A 7708-nucleotide genomic window follows, 5' to 3' on the forward strand; every position below is an offset into this window, starting at 1 on the left:
ATAAAATATTTGTACATTAAATTATCAAACATAGATCTTTCAAATTTCAAGAAAAAATTAAATATGTTTTATAATATAGTTAACATATTTTATCTTTTATCATTTATTTAATTATAATACTTTTCATAAAAAATTATATAATAAAATTAAATTTTTTTTTGTAACTACAGTATTTATTTCTATAACTTTTTTATTATAAGATAAAATATCAAACACTTGCATAGACATAAAATACACCTAAGACACAAGATTTGGTTATGATATCATACAAATAACTGAAAATAAAATAAAAAACACCTAAGACACAAGAAACGATAATGATATCATATAAATAATTTAAAATAACAATAGGCAAAACAAATAACAAGTGAATATTTTATCTTAATGAATTGTTGTCGATAGTAACAAAATGATTCTGTTGATATATTAATATTAATCAAGGTAATTATCATGATGGTGAATGTTGTATCCACAGAAGTGTTGTAGAAAGCAAGTGAAGGTTATTTACGTAATAAATTTAGAGGTTAAAAATATCGATTTTCTACGAATAAATTGTTTGATAGTCACTTTATACATTGCTATGTAGCTGTTGGAATTGGTATGTAGTATGATTTTAGGTTTAAAAAGGGTAAAACTGTAAAAACGTTTCTATCAATAATAGGAGTAAGGGCCTCCACCGATTCGCCAACGCCTTCCTCTTCTAGCGCCGACGGTCCCTGCAACTCTGATGGTAGGGTTTATTACCCCGACTATAGGGTTTATTCCTCATGTGATAATTTTTTGTTCATTGTTTTCACGAAACTGAAAATCGAAAATTACCAGTCAAGACACATCAATTGAATTGCATTATCTGGTAAAGCTCTTCACATCTAACATATGTTTCACTCCCTGTAATTGCATCAAGTGAATTGCTTGTTGACTATGGGTTATCTATGGAAAACGCTCATCCCTTGTGGGACTGGGACTACCCATTTGGAGCTTTAAAATCTGATCAGAAGCATAAACTCAAGGTTTAAGATGGGTATTACATCATATTTCGAGCTTTGCATACATTAATGGGAAAGTGATAAGCCCTGCTTCTCTATTGTATAACAAACTGGAATGCCCTTTTGTTAAAAAATAAAGTGCAACACAAATGTTAGAAAGTTAAAAATGCCAATTCAAAGCAAAATTATAACAGTATCAAGTGAATACCAATAACAATGTACTAGATTGACAAATTGGTGTTCAGGTGAGAAGAAAACGAGATTGAAGTTCATATGTTGGAGTTCAGTGAATAAAACCTGAGCATGAGAGAATGATGTTTGCAGGGGCAGTGGAGCTTGTAGAAGAAATGCCAGAATTTGGTTCAGTTTTGAATAAATTTTGATTTATTTTGTTTGTTTTCTTAATTGCAAGTGAGTAGGTCTAAAATTGTTCAGTTTCTTTTTTAGATTATGGTTTATGGACATAGTTGAACATTTTTAGAGTTTCATCTAATTACCCATGTATCTTTTTTATCCAAATACTTTTGCTTTGTCTTTGTTGGTCTCTTATTGTATATATATTATATATTTTGTATAATTATTCATATATTCTATATAGATATTTTATCAATTATCAAACAGATACATTTTATTTGGCACAAAATATAATATAAGGGTAAAATGGTTATTTTTAGCAGCCAACACATCAGGTCAGATACGTAATCAAACAACATGGTTTCAGTCAAAGTTAGATATAGTCAAAGCTTTAGACCCAATCATGCCCTGACTGAGTCAGAAGTGACTCAGACAACAACTATCAAACAACCCCTAAGAATTTCAAATAAGTAAGAAATTAAAAACTTATAAAAAACTGCTTATTCGAGAAAATAAGCACTTATTATTTTATTCTATCCAAATACTAAAAATTATTTATTATCATGCCAGACCGCAATAAGTCAGAAACACTTCCAATAACCAATCCCAAACACTTTAATTAATAGAACTAAATGGAAGAAGAATGCTAAAATAGAAAAAATGGAAGTGAGGTACAATTCTTATGATATACTTTGTGGATTTTTCTAAATTTTTTTAGCATTGAACTTTCAATGCTATAATTTGTTAGATATTTCAAAGTAAGATGTCCTAATAAGCAAAAAAATTAAGTGTACAAATGCTTTAATTCGGTAGCACTTTGAAATACAATGTCCTAATTAGATAGATTTTCAATATACATTTGAATTGGATGGTTTAACAAGGAAACTGATCTTTTTAAATGGTTTAAAATGTATTTGTACTTCCAATCTTTCATCTATTTATAACAATGTACTTTTAAAATATAAGACTTTAATAAGGAACAAAAACAAAAAAAATTCTTTCTATAATTTGGTTTCAACGTTTAGTTCTTTTCTTTTAAACAGAGACAAAACCTGTTGGGAAACTTCAGAAGAGCAACATTGTTGTTTTATTGAAATGGTGACTAAGTTGTGAGACAGGGACCAAAACTATTTTACAATATGGTTTTTGAAAATTTAGTTCTTTTTATTAGACATAGGTACCAAAAGTGTGTAATGTGCTTGTGTGGGAGTAAGTGTTTAATAAATAGCATTGTACTTTCATTGATATGTTTATTATAACATTTTACTTTTATTTCATCCTATTACAACATTCTATTTAATTAAAATATAAAAAAATAAAAGGGTAATGTTGTAACAAAAAATAAATAATAGGAAAGTGTTATTATATAAATAAAAATGTACTACTTGCTTTAATAATATGGTTTTCAAATTAACACCTCAACGCACAAGCTAAAAACCTCGTTTTTAACATTGTTTATTTGATTGTATTGTGTTTTTAAGGGAAGATTACAGGCCAATACCCTATTCCTCTGTTTAGATGTAGATGAACCTTCAATATTGTGACTTGATTTATTGATTCGATTTATAAAAGATTGATTATATATATATATATATATATATATATATATATATATATATATATATATATATATATATATATGTATGTATGTATGTATGTATGTATGTATGTATATATAGCTTCAACAAAAAAACACCAAAAAGATTAAGAATGCAAAAATAGATTTGGACCATCTAAATATTCAGATCTAAGACTATTATCTAGCGGGTCATTTATATAAATTCTAAAATTACTGGTATTAAAGTAAAACTTTGAAAAGGTTATAAGGGTATAACGGTAATTACAACTTTAGCCTATTCCTATAATTTCTCATTCTCTCTCATATTTTTTTTTCAAATTTCTCGTATCCCTCTTAATCTCTCTATATGCCTAGGGTTGAATCAATTAACCGCCTCCATAAGCTGCACACAACGATTTGTGCCTCACTTATATTCCCTCCATCGGACCACTATTTATCGTAGCCTGGCATCCCTAATTACTACCCAAGACACCGTCCTTCATATCTGTTGAAACCATGGTCTGCCTCATCCGTTGCCAGATTGATCTTCATAGGCATCACCGACGTCCCCTTTCGAAATTAGAAGAATCCAGACCTAAAACTCGATCTCTGTCTATTTCACTACAAGAAAAATTCAAAACAACTACCGAAAAATTTCGTATCTAAAACACGATATTCCGTAGTCAAGTGTGATTAGAGACGAAATTTGCTACGGAACCCATCTGTTGCAAGAATCTTCATTACTAAACTTTTGTTACTAAATCCGTAAGACCTTCGCGACGGATTTTGTAACAGACTTATTCTGTAGCAAATACCTATAAACTATATTCGTAGCAGTGACGTAGCAAATTAACTACAATTGTTGTCCGTAGCATGTCCATAGCAAATTACCTACAACCTAATATGTAGTTAATCAGTCACAAATTGACTATAAGTATTTTCTATAGCACGTCCGTAGCAAATTACTTACGACCCGATCCATAGTTAATATGTCACAAATTAACTACAAACCATACTGGTAGCTAGTTTTCATAGGAAATCCACTACGGGTAATGTCGTTGCAAATATTCCATAGTGAACCTATGGAATATTTTCATACTACGATCTAATTTTGTAGCAGATAGTTGGTAATAAATTTACTACGATCTACTTCCATAGTAAATTTATTACAATATACTTTTGTTGCAAATATTCTATAGTAAATTTACCACAACGTATTTCCGTTGCTGAGAAAATATGACGGAATAGATTCCATAGCAAAATCCATAATAATTCAACTACATAATAACAACGTTAAAATATCCATAGTAACTCCGTAAAAATATCAATAACAAAAAATGGTGACATGATTAGTTAACAAACATATAAAAATGATTCAATTTTCCATATGATGTTTTTCAAAACTTGTAGCTTGTGAAGTGCATGTTTGAGAGGAGCTTTCACGAAAAATCAATTTGCCATATGATCCGAGCCTATAAACTCTTTTCTTACGGTCATGTCCTCTAACAGCTGTATAAAACAGTTTGCTTTCAGGTACTTCCTCTCCTAGCAATGCAAAATCCACACGTTGAGACACAGACAAATCCTACAATGATATTGTTGCATTAATATATATTTTATAAAAGATTTTTTTTAAAATTCCTTTTATCAAGTAAATTAAAAATAAACTTACATGAACTTCTTTAGCTTTTTCAACTTGAAATGTCTTTCCGTCATGATCCTTAGTATGGGTAAACATGAATAGTTCATAGCATGATGGAGCTTTTCCCGTATTTTCCTCCTACATTAATTCCCAATATATGTCAAATATCACCACAAGATGTAATGAAAGAAATAAATTATCATACTAGACTTTAGTAATTTACATCAACCTATAATAAACCAAGAAGGTGGTTATATTATACATATAATATAGGATGCTATAACACGTTTCAAAAAGTGGTCATAAGTAAAAATGAATGTAATATGCCATAGTAATTAAAACATACCTCCATTAGATCAAATGAAAATAAGATGTCAAAAATAATATTAATATTTAAAAAGCACATACCATATCAACAACAAATTGTTGATGTGAAGCCGATCCACCATTATCGGTAGGGGGCTTTTCCATCCACTACACCTTTACGTCTGTTTTTTTATATATTGCTCTGATTTTTTCTTGAAGTCCTCTGAATTCCATATTGCATTCCAAGCATTCCATACTTGTACTTCTATGTGACATGGATTTTCACGAGTTGGGTTTCTTGTGCTTATGTCATAGATGAACTGTCGATATCTTTCTTTGGCCTTTTGTTCCCAAGCAACCTTGATGATCGAGTCACTAACATCAACATCCCACTGGCATTCTTTCTACAATACATAATAACAATTAACTTATAATAAGTGAACGGTGTGTCTAATAATTACACGGAAGCATAATAATAAATAATCTACCTGAAACTCTTCCCAATAAAAATGTTTCGATCAATAGGGTTTGCAAGTCGACTTTTCGAACGTAAGATTTCCCTTTTTTCTTCTTCTCTCAATCGCTTCTGTATCTATCGCTCTCTTCACCAAAGCGAAATGAAGATGAAACAACTTGATTGCAGAGGCCCCTTGTCGATTTTTGAAGACTAAAATATGGAAATGTTAAAAGAAGGAAATGACAGATGTTCACGAATGATGTTCACGTCGCCGGCTCCGAAGCGCCATAATCATGGCCGAGATCTAGAATCGCATACATTTGATGTTTACAAATCTGTTGTTGAACCCTGAAGAATCGACCTAGGTATTCCCACTGCTGAAGATGAAGATGAAGGCCCTAGGGCTTTTTCTTGCTAAGCTGAAGAGGCGGGGGGTTTAATTTTTGGGATCCAATATGCGGGAGTATTTTCGTCGATTTCATTTCCCGCCTAAAACGCGTGTTTCATCAAAAAATTATAAAGTGACACATTTACATGACACTCATTTTATGAAAGGCGCCCTCCGCATTTCTTTTTTTTCTTCTTTTGTGACACTAATTTTAGGACACGCATAAATGCATGTCCTCTATCCTTAAATTTTGGAAAACTGACATTAATTTTTAGGGCACACACAAATGTGTGTCCTCTATCAGTGTGTGTCATTGTTTGCACGTCATTAAAGGACTGTTTTCTAGTAGTGTAGGGTTTTTAATTCTATGCCAAAATTCCGTAGTTATTCAAATATTACTTACGGAATGCAATTCTATCGAATGTTCCATAACAAAATAGCTACGACAAGCCATTCCGTAGCATAATCTGTAGCAGAATAACTATGGATTTTACTTTCGTAGCAAATTTCAATAGTTATTTCAACTTTCTCTTGTAGTGTTGGTTTAAAAAAAATCAATATCTCGATTTCAAGAATGATGTAAGACTTCTTGTTGTTGTTTTTTTTTTTTTTTGTTAGGTTAACAAAAAAGTATAGTTGTTTACAGGATGGATTCCGAATATACAAAATCAATATTAAACGAAGATTTTACTTGGTCAACATTGTGTGGCTTCAAAATCTGCATAGTTGTAAACCTAAAAAATAATTAGAAAAGGATCAATTCCATTGTACTAAATTATTAAACTTTTTAAAATTGTGAATAAACAATGACACAATTAAGCCAAAATTGTTTAGTATGTGTTGTTTTTATTCCCACATTTATGTAAGAACTATGTTCGTTATTAGAAATTTTCTTTTGTACATTATGACAAACACTCTGTGTGTTAAATTAAAATAAAGAATTAGAAAACTTCTATTTTATAATATTATTTAGGATTTAGGTGTGAATTATCGTTCTAATATATTAATTACCTATCACTTAAAAAATAAATTATGGTTCTAATATATTAAATTACCTATCACTTAACAAGTGATTATCTATGTAATATATTTTTAAATAATTCACTTATTTTTATATTAATCATTGATCCTTTTGTAAATGATTATATATTATATAATCAAATATGATTACGAAACAAGTTATGGTTCTGCTACAAAAAGATAATTAGATCATTTAATAATAAATAATTATATATTGATTAATCCTAAATGAATATACGTGTACAAGAGATAAGATCTTTAATGATTATAACGCATAGGTTTTGAATGCATTAAAGAAGACAAAAGCATCACCAACACCAACCCACAAATTTTGAAGAAATAGGAGTTTGATGTTTTAATTATTTATTGTTGTATTTTTATAAACTACTAGCGTTGGGTTATATTTAGTGGTTTATGTTTTGTTTTGAATGTATTATATGGTTTTCGGTAGGCTTACTGTGTTTTTGGTGGGCCTTTTATGTTTGGGCTTTAGGCTTTAGGTTATTGGTTTTGGTATAAATATGATCTGTGTATAGTCATTTCAGGCTAATGCGCTTTTGGAGAGTTTGAGTCAATTCGACTCGAGAGTATTTTAATGTACTTGACAATTTATCAAAAGAATTGTGTGCATTCCTTTTGAAAAGTGTTCTTGATATATTTCATTGCTTGTTTCGTATCTTAGTTTGATTAAGATTCCGCATTAATCAAACCATTGCATTGGTACCTTGATAAATCCGAGTGGTACCTTGAAAAATCCGAGTTCAGGGACTTACAAGTGGTATCAGAGCCTTAAAAACGGCTTAAGGCTGTTTTGGGTATCAATTGCTTTCGAAACATTATTTCGTTTGTGGTGTTTTTAGGTTGTGTTGAAAGAAAAAGGATTTTTGTTGTTCTTCGTGTTCATCATTTTCTCGGTGTTCTTCACTAATTTTGGAGGATATTGCGTGAGAATTTTTTTTTGGTAATTTACCAAATTTGGAATTCATTGGATAAGGAT

Source organism: Lactuca serriola, chromosome 5 (genome assembly GCF_051521515.1).
Source record: "Lactuca serriola cultivar US96UC23 chromosome 5, Lser_US96UC23_V15, whole genome shotgun sequence".
In the NCBI taxonomy this organism is placed as follows: domain Eukaryota; kingdom Viridiplantae; phylum Streptophyta; class Magnoliopsida; order Asterales; family Asteraceae; genus Lactuca; species Lactuca serriola.